The following is a 15,015-nucleotide window of genomic DNA, read 5'->3' on the forward strand; positions in this document are numbered from 1 at the left end:
ACTGACTCACACACACACTGACATTGACACGCACATCTATAAATCTAACCGAATATTATACTGAATAAGTTCGAACCTTTCTGTTAAATTTTATGTGAATAAGAACTTTAAAACAGAAACGGACCTCCAGCTTTCGCTGTGATTCTGCGGTCGATGAAATGCCAATTCTCAAAGGTGGACAGACAGAAGTTCCTAAACTCGGAAGGAATGCTCCACCGCTGCCCTTCTCTCCTTTGGTTGCCAGCTTCTTAAGCGAATTACTTCTGACTCTCTTGGCTCTTCGAGTTAACAGGAGCTCCTCATCTTTAACTTAAAATTGAATAACAAAGATGATCTCAGTTTAGTCAACGTTCTCAGTCCTCCTGGTTTTCCTGCCGGGAGTGGTTGAGCGTGATGGAGCCTTGTCCAGTATTTACTTTTTAACAAGAGCGGGGTTATATACAGAATGCAGAATAAATACACACACACCTTGCAAAGCACAGAGCCCTTATTCATTAAGCAGCTTACCATACGAACGAGAAACATCTGCCCTTTGGAAAGTTTCTGTATTTATTTTACGCTGGAAACATTTACATAAGTCACATCGCCAGCGACAGCACTCTGGGACTGGCAATAGTGACATCTTTGGAACACGGGAGCAGGAGATGGTCATTCAGCCCCTCAAGCCTGTTCCGTAACTGTAACATAATTCAATTTGGCATAAACTGGGATGAACTAATATCACAGATTAAAACTGAGGTGTACTTTAAAGGGACCAAGCTCGAGGAATGGTAGAAGGCTTGAGAACATAAGAAATAGGAGCAGGAGTCGGCCATTCAGCCCCTCGAGCCTGCTCCACCATTCAATAAGATCATGGCTGATCTTCGACCTCATCTCCACTTTCCTGCACTATCCCCATACCCCTTGATTCCCCGAGTGCCCAAAAATCTATCGATCTCTGTCTTGAATATACTCAACCACTGAGCCTCCACAGCCCACTGGGGTAGAGAATTGCAAAGATTCACCACCCTCCGAGTGAAGACATTTCTCCTCATCTCAGTCCGATCCTGATTCTGTGACCCCCTGAGTTCTAGATTCTCCAGCCAGGGGAAACAGCCTCTCGACATCTACCCTGTCAAGCCTGCTAAGAATTTTACACGTTTCAAGGAGAGAGAAGTCAACTGGAGGGTAATAAGAAAACGTAAATTGAGGACAAATAGAATACCTTCATTGGCACACTGAGCGTGCAGGGCACGCAGACTAGACAAACGTGGCCTTAAAGAAAGAAACACAGGTGAGCGTGCACAGCAGTCACACCTGCTTTTCCAAGACAGGATGAGCCTAAACATCAGACCTTCTTCAAATAAGAAAGAACTTGCATTTCTATTGCCCATTTCACAACCTCAGGACGTCCCAAAGCGCTTCATGGCCAATGAAGTACTTCTGAAGTGTAGGCCTGGAAGCAGTGCAGAGAAAGGAGAGCGAGGGCGATCCCCAGTGTCCAGTGGCAGAGGCTTGAGGAAAGGTTAGCAAAACGTAGACTTTTCAGCCTTGAAAATGAGAGGAACTATTAGTATGTAAGGTACGTAAGGTACAAGGTGAAATAATAAAGGTGAATCCCTAGCACTATCTCAGATTAAACCATGATTGCAGGACATAGGAAATTTCAGGACTGATGTCAGGAAGCACTTCACACAAAGAGTGAGAAGTAGCTGGGTAGGGTAATGGAGCCAAACACTCTGGAATCATTCAAGCCATAGTTAGATGCTGCAATGAGGGCATTGTAGGTTTCTATGGGAAGATGAGCAAATGGGCCAAAAGCCCCTCTCTCATCGGTAATAACCTCGTTGACCTGGGTGACGAGTCAAACCATGAACCCTTGGCCTGTTCAGGTGGATGTTAAAGATCCCATGGTGCGATTTTGAGAAGAGTCAGGACTTCTTCCAGTGTCCTGGCCAACATTCCTCCATTGCAGAAGAAGATTACAGAAGAACATGAGAAATAGGAGCAGGAGTCGGCCATTCGGCCCCTCGAGCCTGCTCCGCTATTCAATAAGATCATGGCTGATCATCGACCTCAACTCCACTTTCCCACCCGCTCCCCATACCCCTCAACTCCCTTGTAGTTCGAATGTCTGTCAATCTCCGCCTTGAATATATTCACTGACTCCGCCTCCACAGCTCTCTGGGGAAGAGAATTCCAAAGATTCACGATCCTCTGAGAGAAGAAATTCCTCCTCATCTCCGTCTTAAATGGGCGACCCTTTATTCTGAAACTATGCCCCCTAGTTCTAGATTCCCCGAGGGGAAACATCCTCTCTGCATCTACCCTGTCAAGTCCCTTCAGAATCTTATATGTTTCAATAAGATCACCTCTCATTCTTCTAAACTCCAATGAGTATAGGCCCAACCTGCTCAACCTTTCCTCATAAGACAACCTCTTCATCTCAGGAATCAACCTCGTGAACCTTCTCTGAACTGCCTCCAAGGCAAGTATATCCCTCCTTAAATAAGGAGACTGGTTCAAATTAATTCACCAATTCAAAAGGATTTCATGAAGTGAAAGTGCTTTGAGGTGTTTCAATGTGACAAAGGCTATATAAATGCAAGTACCATTACCTTGTGATTTAGGCACTAGAAACTGCATTGACATTGCCCAGATGCTTCACTTAGGATCATTATAACCAGCAGAAAGAGAAGACTTTAGTCCCATCAAATATGGGTTGGAATCCAACTCAAACCCCAGAAGTGAAAGGACAGTGAGATAACCCATTGGACTACTCACTCACTCACTACCCACAGAATTCCTTTCACTAAAGAGAGCTCGATACTCTTACACAAAAGAAATGGGAAAGCCAAATCATGGGCAAGTCATTCACTTGGCCTTCCCAGTGCTGCTGATGAAGTTCTACTGCTACTAAATTGCCGCCCGTCTACTCCGCAGCGATGGGAGGGAATTAATAACCTCCACCATTGTCGGTTCTGAACTAGCCTGGCTGGCCGCTTCAGTCATCTGTATCCCTTTATGTGGCAAGTCCCTCTTGACATGGTCTATCCCGTGCTTCCTTGGTCTTCCTCTTACTCCATGTCTCTCTGTGTGCAGCGTCATGAAAGGTATTCCAGGTGTTTCCATTCTTGAAACGTGCCCAAACCATCGCAGTCATCTTCCTTGGACCTTCTGTACAAGCGTTGTTCCCTGTCCAAGCCACGTACTTATTCTATCGTTCTTGATTCTTTGCATCCTGGATACTCCCAGTATTCCTCTCAACCCCAACTCACCTCTGCTATTAGTATCTTTTGCTTGTCAACTTTTCTCTTGTTCCAACACTCAGATCCGTATAATAATGTGGGAATAACCATCGATTTTACCAAAATGTCTTCAGCCTTCAATATCCTGCTTAATCGGCCAAAACAGGAAGTAAGTCCAATCCTTCTTGTTGATGTCTTCTGCACAACTCCCATTCTTTGACACTAACCCACCGAGATACACAAACTTTTCTACCTGTTCAATTACATTGGGTATATCTTCCTGATGCTTCCCAGATGACATGACCTTTATCTTCTTTATGTTAATGTGTAATCCAAATTTTCACCTCTCCGCCTCCGCTTTCTCAATTAGTCTCTGCAAATCTGTTTCAGATGTTGCTGTATGGTCAATGTCACAGCAAATCTGAGATTGTTTCAGAATCTTACCACGTGAGGAGGCTCCTCCAATATCATTTTTTAAAAGTCGCAGTATCCATTACTGCTTCCAGGACTGGGTTAAATAAATCAGGCGACAGCAACGTTCCCTCTAAGTGCGCGGTCCCTTTACATTTGCTGCACGGCCGCGCGTGCATGGTATCTTCCAGCGGCAGCGGTGAGCGGCCTGCGCGGGACCTCCCGATTGGTGCAAGGCCGCACACCTTAGGTGACGGTATGCATCTCTGCCTCACGCCAACTGTTGATCTAAACCAGGGGATCTCAACCTTTTTACCTTTTTGCCTCTGAGGACACCCCCCCACCCCCGCCTTATTATAAAAATTTCACCAGCCCCACCGTAACACAACACAAGTATTTTTTCCTGTATAAAAATTAGTTATGCAATGAAACATATTATTTTTGTTTTACTTACTTAGAGTCATAACGGCACAGAAGGAGGCCATTCGGCCCATCGAGTCCGTGCCGGCTCCCTGTAGAGCAATCCAGTCAGTCCCACTCCCCCGCTCTATCCCCGTAACCCTGCAAGTTTATTTCCCTCAAGTGCCTATCCAGTCTCCCCTTGAAAACATTGAGTGTCTCCGCTTCCACCACTTCCGTCGGCAGCAAGTTCCAGGTCCTCACCACTCGCTGTGTAAAAAAGTTTTCCCTCACATCCCCCCCTGTATCTCTTGCCCAAAACCTTAAATCTGTGTCCCCTAGTCCTTGTACCATCAACGAGTGGGAACAGCCTTTCCCCGTCTAGCCTATCCAAACCCGTCATAATCTTGTACACCTCGATCAAATCACCCCTCAACCTCCTTTGCTCTAATGAAAACAAATCCAGCTTCTCCAACCTGGCCTTGTAGCTAAGAGCCCCTTGTGAAACTTGGATGGTTGAATTAAGATGGGCCGAATGGCCGACCTCCTCTAATTATGATCGTGTGGAAAGGCCCTCGGACCACATTTTGTTGGACTTGTAAGTGGTGGTCCCATGGTATTGAATGGACAGGCTGCTGAGCAATTCTGGCTCACTATGACTGGGAAATTTCTGAGCTTGCGGCAGTGGGGGTGGAAGGTGGGGTGAAATGTCTCGAGGAATTCGCCCCAGCTTTCATCATAAAATTATAAATAGAGTGTCCCTCAAAGAGCTGCATGTTTCTGAAGCTACGCCGAGCTCAACATAAGTGGAGATGGCCATAAAAATATTAATCATCACTTTTTAAAAGTTAGGAAAAAGTATCAAAATTCTCCAAAGGGGATTGATCATTTTTAATGGCTGGAATGTTTGCGACCAACAGTCGAAGGGGATCGTGCGGGAGGCCCAGACGCGGTGTCAGTGTCAGCCGTGGCTCAGTGGGCAGCATTCTCGCCTCGAAGTCAGAAAGTTGCGAGTTCAAGTCCCACTCCAGGGACTTGAGCACAAAAATCCAGGCTGACACTTCCAGTGCGGTACTGAGGGAGTGCTGCACTGTCGGAGGTGTCATTTTTTGGATGAGACGTTAAACCGAGGCCCCGTCTGCTCTCTCAGGTGGATGTAAAAGATCACACGGCCACTATTTCGAAGAAGAGATGGGGATTTATCCCCGGTGTCCTAGCCAATATTTATCCCTAATCAACATCACGAAAAAAAAATGATCTGGTCATTATCACATTGCTGTTTGTGGGAGCTTGCTGTGCGCAAATTGGCTGCCGCGTCTCCTACATTACAACAGTGACTACACTTCAAAAAGTACTTAATTGGCTGTAAAGCTCTTTGGGACGTCCGGTGGTCGTGAAAGGCGCTGGAGAAATGCGTCTCTTTTTTTTGCTGGGCGGAGGGCAGCGTCAGCTAGAACCTTATTTCTGACGGACCCCCTTTGAAGCCTTCTCGCGGACCCCTGACCCTCGGTCGAGAACCCCTGATCTCAACAGTTGCATCAGTTTCCCATCCACTCTAACAGACCCGATGTGCGTGTGTTCCAGCAGTCTCTCAGGAATGCCATCCATCCTCAAGACATGACCTATCGCTTCTGGCCAGTCGCCGTCAACGGCCTGCTTAAACTCGACGGAGGTGCTGTAGCAATGGCTGAGATAAAGCATCAGTTCTGTCAACACCAGCACATCTTCAATCGAGGGCAGAGTGTGAGGTGCCAAGCAAGGCAGTGGGGAATGTACCCAGTGCACTAACTGAAATCAGACGTTCCCTTCTACTGTGTTTGTTTATTTTAAAAAATTACTCTCTACTAGACAGCCACTTGCAAGTATATTTGTTAAACTGTAGCGTGAAATTGGAAATCTGAATCCAATTATTTATGAAACATCCGAGGATATTTATCTCATTACATTACATTATGGGACATATTACTGTTGATTCCTAAGAGATACAAACCCGTTTGCCAATGGCAATCAGGACTATAACCGCAGATGAAAATATCAAGTTTCCAAATATTTGGTACGTTGCCATTCAGCATAATTTTTTGGAACATCAATGGAATTCTCAGGAGTGATTACAGTGCAGCAATTTCACTGTCATGGGTTTGTGATGATTGTTGTGGAAAATTATGAATATCCGTGAGTGAGTAACAGGGTGGAATCCAATCCAAGATGGTTTCGGAGCACGGATACCCAGAATTTCATTCCCAATCAGTAGTCTCCTTGTGATTGTAGATGGTCAACTGGGTCACAACCTTCACCTGAACCTCACGCGAGGTTATAAATCCCTGCCACATCTCTAAAGCTTTTCCTAATACATATATTATGGTAAGGGACTTCATCCAACACTGGCTGGTGTTTCACACTGAATTGCCAGTTCCCCTTCAGCAGACTGTGAGTCTCTTGGGTACTAATTACCTTGTCGATTAACCAGGTTTAACAATTAGTCCCAAATGGTAGCAAACTGCTTTCCAGGGATTACGTCAGTGAGGACGTACATCATACTCAAGCGTAGCAGAAGGATCTTAACAAAAAAAAAGGTATTTTTCTTTATTCATTCCTGGGATGTGGACGTCGCTGGCAAGGCCAGCATTTATTGCCTGTTCCTAACAAAACATTATTCGACTCGTAAGACATTCTGTTGTGTGGCGTTGAGATTTAAAAGCATCTGCTGCCCACTGACGATCTGAGGAATGTTTACCTGCCTGGATCTGGAACCCCGTGCCTTTCCAGTGCTTTACTCTGTTGGATGTCCACACTTCGATCAGAACTCTGCTTGGATCATACAGGAGTTTATCTGGAATCAGCTGTAACAAGCCTGTCGAATGTTGATCGGGAGTCACGTCTTGTGATGCCTAACATCATAAGCAACCCCCTTAAGAGATTGTATAAATAATGTAGAAAATGGCTGGGCTGATCCAAGATGTAATGATGTCAGTAGCAAAGTGCTTAACGCAGCTTTGTCCAAAATTTGACATCTGTTCCAATCCTTTGGAAAACATAAGGGAGCCGAGGGCTGTAAGAAAGTTGTTTTCAATTTTGAGTTCTGAGGCAACCATTTAAAGTTTGATCAAATGGCATCAGTGTTATTATGTAGGTGTGGGCCATGGCTCAGTGGGACACAGTCTCCCGCCTCTGAAGGTCGTGGGTACAAGTCCTGCTCCAGAGACTTGAGCACATAATCCAGCCTGACAGTGCAGTGCTGAGGGAGTGCTGCACCGTCTTTCAGTTAAAAGAAAGAGAGACTTGCATTTATACAGCGCCTTTCACGAACACCGGACGTCTCAAAGCGCTTTACAGCCAATGAAGTACATTTTGAAGCGTAGTCACTGTTGTAATGTAGGAAACGCGGCAGCCAATTGCGCACGGCAAGCTCCCACAAACAGCAGTGTGATAATGACCAGATCATCTGTTTTAGTGACGTTGATTGAGGGATAAATATTGGCCCCAGGACACCGGGGATAACCCCCCTGCTCTTCTTCAAAATGAGACGTTAAACCGAGGTCCCGTCTGCTCTCTCAGGTGGACGTAAAAGATCCCACGGCCACTACTTTGAAGAAGAGCAGGGGAGTTCTCCCCGGTGTCTTGGCCAATATTTATCCCTCAATCAACATCACTAAAACAGGTCATTAGCTCACCTTGTGGGATCTTGCTGTGCACAAATTGCCTGCCGCGTTTCCTACATTACAACAGTGACGACACTTCAAAAAGAATCTCATTGGCTGTAAAGCATTTTGGGGCATCATGAGGTCATGAAAGGCTGAAATAAATGCAAATCTTTCTTCTTTTCTTATTATACAAATTGGCTGCCACATTTCCTACATTACAACAGCGACTACACTTTAAGAAGTACTTCATTGGTACTCTCGCAGGTTATAAGGAAGAAAGATCTTCATCCACAGGATGTCCCCATGAGCTCCACAATCAATGAAGTCACTGTTGCTATGCGCTACTCAAATGCAACAGCCAATTTGGCCCAAACAGCGCTGATATGAATAGCCAATTACTCTGTTGGTTGGTTGAGGAATGTTGACCAAACTCTTCCAATAGAGCCATGGATTTTTTTTTTTTTACATTGAATCCATGGGAGTGATAGACAGCCGATCGCATCAGCTCATATTCCGAGGAAGTTTACAAATCAGCCAGAGCCTCTATTTAACACCTCATCTGAAAGGCAGCTCGCCTTCAGTAATGCACTGGAGTGTCAGGTCAGATTATGGGCTCAAGTCTCTGGAGCCCATGACCCCCTGACTCAGAGGTGGCAGTGCTACCGACTGAGCCACGGCTGACACTTATATCATTATTAACATTATGTAAGGCTTTATATATAGCCACTAACCCTCTCCCACTGCATATGTCTTAGATACATCAATGGAGTGATTTCAGTACAGTAATTCGGTTGTGGTGGGTTGAGAGGGTTGTGGAGAATAATGAATATCTGTGAGTGAGTTACAGGGTGGAATCCAGTGGTTTGAAGCACAGAATATCAGATATCCAGAATATCGTTATCAGCCAGTGATCTCCTTGTGAGGTCCAGCTACAATTGCAGATGGCCAACTGGGTTACAACATGAACCTGAACCTCTTGTGAGATCAGGGGCCTGTAAACCACTGCCACATCTCTGATGTTCTTCCTAACACATATATTATGGTAAGAGCTTGCTTCCAACACTGGCTGGTGATCACATTGAATTGCCAGCTCCCCTACAGCAGACTGTGAGTCCCTTGTGGACCAATACTTTCGGGTGAGGCATTAAACCGTCTGCCCTCTCAGGTGGACGTAAGAGATCCCACGGCCACTATTTCGAAGAAGAGCAGGGGGAGCTACCCCCAGTGTCCTGACCAATATTTATCCCTCCATCAACATCACAAAAACTGATCGGCCCGTATTTTCTGATCGGAGGCTTCCTGTGAGCGGAGGCCTCCAATCTGAGAAAAAACCTACGCCCTTACCTGAGGGCGCCCGAGGTCCGGCCATTTCCACTCCTGGGCGCCTCCACGACGAAATGCGCAGGGCCCAGGTATCCCAGGGGCGCAGGCGGTTCGCAAGCGTCCCTGGGATCTCGTGGACCATGGGGAACCAATGGGAGATGGGAATCTCCCTTCATACTTTTGACAGCTTAGACCTGTCAAAAGTATGAATGGACATCACCCCAAAAACACATCAAAACATTCAATAATTTTTTTTTTTATCATGTTTTTAAAATTAGTTAAAATTACATTAAATTAAATATTTTAAACAAAAATATAATATTTTGAAAAAAAATTAAAGTTTTTTACGGGGCTAAAAATAAATGTACCTTTTTAAAATGTATTTTAAAATTATAAATGAGTGGAAATTAAAAAAAAAAACTTTTTAAAACTCTTATGCTGGTAAAAGCAGGCCTTACACCTTTTTACGCTGCTTTCACCAGGCATAAGATTTTTAAGGGATTTCAGCGGGCGGAGGTTCTGCGGAAAGCGGAACTCTCCACCCGCAGAGGCCCTTCTCCCGGGCAGGCGGAGGATTGACAGATCGGAAATGCCGGTTTTCAGCGCGTGTGCTTCGCGTGCCTGAAACCGGCACTTGCGAGGTCCCTACGGGTGCGTACACAGCCCGTACACTCCCGTAGGGATTGGAAAATACAGGCCGTAATCTAGTCATTATCACATTGCTGTTTGTGGGAGTTTGCTGTGTGCAAATTGGCTGCCGCGTTTCCCACATTCCAACAGTGACTCCACTGCTAAAAGTACTTCATTGGCTGTAAAGCGCTTTGAGACGTCCGGTGGTCGTGAAAGGCGCTGGATAAATGCAAGTCTTTCTTTCTCTCTACACTTGCTGGGTGATGCGTGGGTTTAACGGTTTAGCCCCTGAATGGAAGCAAACTTCTTGCCAGGGATGCCCATCGCAGCCTCCCATCAAGGGCACGAGGGCTGTGGTAACCCGTCCAATTGAAAGGGGCCGTCGAGCGGATCCGGTGAAAGCTCAGCATCAACGTCCAGTGAAATGTAAACACGCCGCAGCAAAACCCTGGCCGGGGGCGGCTGCAGGGCAAACACTACTCCTGCCTCCCATCACTCTCGAATGTGGAAATAATAGTTGTCACAGGCTGAAATTATTTAGTCACTCACACTGACAGGTAAAATAACGTAGAGAAAAAAGACTCTGCAGGGCACTGGAACAGCAGGGTACTTGAACCGCTTTTAGTTCTGTTGTTGCTTTTAAGAAATAAACATTTTCAGACATAATAGGAAGGATATGCAGATAAGGTTGGATGAAGTAGGTTGCGAGGAGGCTTGTGTGGAGCATAAACACCGGCATGGACCTGCTGGGCTGAACGGCCTGTTTCTGATGTTGTGAATTTGATGTCATTCTATGTAATAACCGAGTGTGTAGGGTTTATAAGCACTCTTACACGTAGAGCGCGCGGGTCGGAGAACCAGCACCACGAGAGTCTAACCTCCGCCCCTTGACATTCAACGGCATTACCATCACCCAATCCCCCACCATCAATATCCTGAGAATTACCATTGACCAGAAGCTTAACTGGACCAGCCACATAAATACTGTGGCAACAAGAGCAGGTCAGAGGCTGTGCATTCTGACTCCTCCTGACTCCCCAAAGCCTTTCCACCATCTACAAGGCACAAGTAAGGAGTGTGATGGAATATTCTCCACTTGCCTGGATGAGTGCAGCTCCAACAACACTCAAGAAGCGCGACACCATCCAGGACAAAGCAGCCCGCTTGATTGGCACCCCATTCACCACCTTAAACATTCACTCCCTCCACCACCGGCGTACCGTGGCTGCAGTGTGTACCATCTACAAGATACACTGCAGCAACTTGCCAAGGCTTCTTCGGCAGCACTTCCCAAACCCGCGACCTCTTCCACCTAGAAGGACAAAGGCAGCAGGCGCATGGGAACACCACCACCTCCAAGTCACACGCCATCCTGACTTGGAAATACATCACTGTTCCTTCATCATCGCTGGGTCAAAATCCTGGAACTCCCTCCCTAACAGCACTGTGGGAGCACCCTCACCACACGGGCTGCAGCGGTTCAAGAAGGCGGCTCACCACCACCTTCTCAGGGGCAATGAGGAATGGGCAATAAATGCTGGCCTTGGCAGCGATTCCCACATCCCATAAGCGAATTTAAAAAAAAACAATGTTGCAGCAATAACTCGAGCCCACAGTCACCGAGTGTCTCTGTGGAGAACACAAGATCACTGATATCACCCTGTTGCGATGTGTTGAAACAAATCTCTTTTGATCTGAGCTCAGGCCCCGGCTGCTGCTATTGGCAGTTCAGAGGCACCTGCATGCTTTGTCATTTTTTAATCTCTTACATTGAAAATAACTAAGAAGTTTATAAATATGTAATCCGGCCCAAGCCTGTAACACAACCCCCAGTGTAATGGGTACTGCTTAATTACGTATGCAAGCATTAGAGGGACGTTGAGGAGAACTTTTTTCACCCAGATGGTGGTGGGAGTCTGGAACTCACTGCCTGAAAGGGTGGTCGAGGCAGAAACCCTCATCACATTTAAAAAGTACTTGGATATGTACTTGAAGTGTCGTAACCTATAAGGCTACGGACCTAGAGCTGTAAAGTGGGATTAGGCTGGAAAGCACTTTTTCGGCCGAATGGCCTCCTTCTGTGCGGTAAAGTTCTATGATTCTATATGCTGCTGTTTCCGAATTCGGGTTTCCTGCGGTTATCTACTCCCGGTTCAGCGGTGGCAGTCACTCCCTTAAGCAATCTGGTTACTGGCTTCTTAGAGAAGTTGACTCCCACTGCCCCATATCTACTCGTGTGGTAGCAGGATCCAGGAGTGTAACAATGGAACTTCGCAGTGCTCTGGGTTGGAACTCCAAGTCCCACACCTGTGAGCTTCTTTCATCTCTCCATAGGTGGATCAAAAAATGCTTCATTCTCAGGCTGTGGGCGTCGCTGGCAAGGCTAATATTTATTGCCCATCCCTCATTGCCCTTGAGAAGGTGGTTGGTGTGTCTTCTTCCTGAACCGCTGCAGTCCTGTGTGTTGAAGGTGCTCCCACAGTGCTGTTAGGTCGAGAGTTCCAGGATCTTGACCCAGCGACGATGAAGGAACAAGTCGGGATGGTGTGTGTGTGACTTGGAGGGGAACTTGGAGGTGGTGGTGTTCCCATGCACCTGCTGCCCGTGTCCTTCTAGGCGGTGGAGGTCGCGGGTAACACCAGGCAAGGTGACATTGGGTTTGATTCATATTCTGCTTTATTGCACAGTCGGCAAAACATACAGAGCGCTGAACATGATGGGAGACACTTACGATCAGTATAACTCCTGTTCACACATGGGTGCTGTTAGATCCGTGATTCTGAGAGTATGATGTTTTTCAATAACCACACGGATGCTGTAACTTAACAATCAACAGGTATTTACTGGAGTAGGGTAGTCTCAAGACTGGGGGTACAGAGGCATGCGCAAGGCTTATATACAGGTGTGGTCACTGCTGGTACTACAGTATACAGGAGCTGTAAAAGTAGTTCTCTCTTAAAGGTGCATACACTACAATTCCTCCCCTTTTAGCTTAGTAGTACCCATAATATTCAAATAACAATTAACACTTTAACATGTACATTAAACAACAATAGTCCATTTATAGATTCAGTCTTTGGGGCGGCTTCCTGATCCTTTCGGGATAGCGCCTTCCCTGAGGTTCTTGTTCTTGGTGCGGAGGCGATTCTGGCCCCTTTTCATCGGTTAGTTCATCGGTTTCCACTGCTACTGGTTCTGAGGTAGATGCTACCGGTATGTCGGGTTCATTCCCAGGTACTCGAGACATGGGGTTGACTCGTTCCTGTGACGCTAAGATCTGATCGATGTGGCGTCTCGCAATGTTCTCCCCGACATCCACTGTGTACATTAATGGCCCCTGCCTTGTGCATATCGTTCCGGGTTGCCATTTCTCTGTTCGGTAGTCACGGGCCAAGACTGCTTGTCCTACATTGAAGCTCCTTGTCGGCTTCTCATTGATGTGCTGGAATTGTTTATCCTCAACATTTCTTCGCACATTTGGTCTGAGCAAGTCCAGACGAGATCTCAACCTTCGGTTAAAGAACATCATGGCCGGGGTCTGGTTGGTAACTGCATGTGTCGCGTTTCGGTAGGCTAATAAGAAATTGTCCACCTTATGCTGTAGTGGAATTTCATCGTCGCACATGGCCTTTATCGCCTTCTTAAAGGTTTGTACAAACCTCTCAGCCAATCCATTTGTGGCTGGATGATACGGGGCGGATGTGTAATGCCTTACCCCATTCCTTCTCATAAATTTTCGAAACTCTTCGGACACAAACTGTGGTCCATTATCAGAGCAAATCCGCTCTGGCAAGCCGTTTCTGGCAAAGATGGTCCGTAGGACTGCAATCGTTTTCTCTGTAGTGGTTGAGGACATTTTTATCACCTCAGGCCACTTCGAATGAGCATCCACTGCTATTAAGAACATTGAGTCCATGAATGGACCAGCGAAATCAATATGCACCCGTTGCCATGGAGAGGAGGGCCACTCCCATGGGTGTAGAGGGGCATGTGGTGGTGCATTTTGGACCTTCTGGCATCCTGAGCAGCTCTTGGTTAGGTCTTCGATTTGTTGATCGATTCCCGGCCACCACACATAAGCCCTAGCAAGGCTTTTCATTTTCACTCCCCCCAGATGACCTTCATGAAGCTCATTTAGCACTCTCTCCCTTAACTTGGGTGGAATCACCACTCTGGATCCACACATCACTGTCCCCTGGCATACTGACAGCTGTTCTCTTCTGGATGAGAATGCTGGCAACAATGAGTCGCCATGTGTTGGCCATCCCCTCACCGTCAAATCATATACCCAAGACAGCGTCGGATCATTGCGGGTCTCCTTCTCTATATCCGCGTTCGTTACTGGCAATCGTTCAATTATTGACGAATAAAATATCTCGATAGGGTCCACTGCTGGTGCTTCCTCCACAGTAGGCAGTGGCAGGCGCGATAGCCCATCAGCGTTTCCATGCTGTTTCGTGCCTTTATATTCTATTTCATATTGATTCGCCCCTAGAAACAGGGACCATCTTTGTAACCATTGTGCAGTCATCACTGGAACGCCCTTCTTAGGATTAAAGATGGAGACAAGTGGTTGGTGGTCAGTCAGCAAGGTGAACTTCTGCCCACGCAGATAGTGGTTGAATTTTTTTACTCCCCATACTAGGCTGTGGGCCTCCCTGTCAATCTGGGCATAGTTGCGCTCAGCTGAGGTTAGTGACCGAGACGCAAAGGCTACTGGCCTCTCCAACCCGTCTGGGAATTTGTGCGACAGCACCGCTCCAATACCATAGGGTGATGCATCACATGCCAAACGAATTGGTAGTGCTGGGTTGAAATGGGCCAACACCTCTTTTGATGTGATCAATTCTTTACACTTCTGGAAAGCTCGTCTACGTTCGTCATTCCACTTCCATGGTACCCCTGTTTGCAGTAGGGTGTTCAGTGGGTGTAATACCGTGGACAAATTTGGTAAGAACTTATGGTAGTAGTTTACCAGCCCGAGGAACGACCTCAGTTGTGACACATTTTCCGGTGCTGGAGCCTTGACTACTGCCTCAATCTTTTCAGGGGACTTATGTAACCCCTCTTCATTGATGACGTGGCCACAATACGAGATCTGCTTCTGGAAAAACTCGCACTTGTGGCGATTAGCTCGTAGCCCATACTCCTTTAATCTGGTGAGCACCTTCTCCAAGTTGGCGAGGTGATCACTGTCATTTTCGCCCGTGACCAGGATGTCGTCCAAATAACACTGGGTCCCTGGAATCCCTTGCAGGACTTGATCCATTGCCCTTTGCCAAATAGCCGGAGCCGATGCTACCCCGAACACCAGACGGTTGTATTGATAGAGACCTTTATGAGTGTTAATCGTAAGGTATTGTTTCGAGGCTTCTTCTACCTCC

This window comes from Somniosus microcephalus, chromosome 30 (assembly GCF_052327205.1).
Source record: "Somniosus microcephalus isolate GS21.2 chromosome 30, FLI_Smic_1.0, whole genome shotgun sequence".
In the NCBI taxonomy this organism is placed as follows: domain Eukaryota; kingdom Metazoa; phylum Chordata; class Chondrichthyes; order Squaliformes; family Somniosidae; genus Somniosus; species Somniosus microcephalus.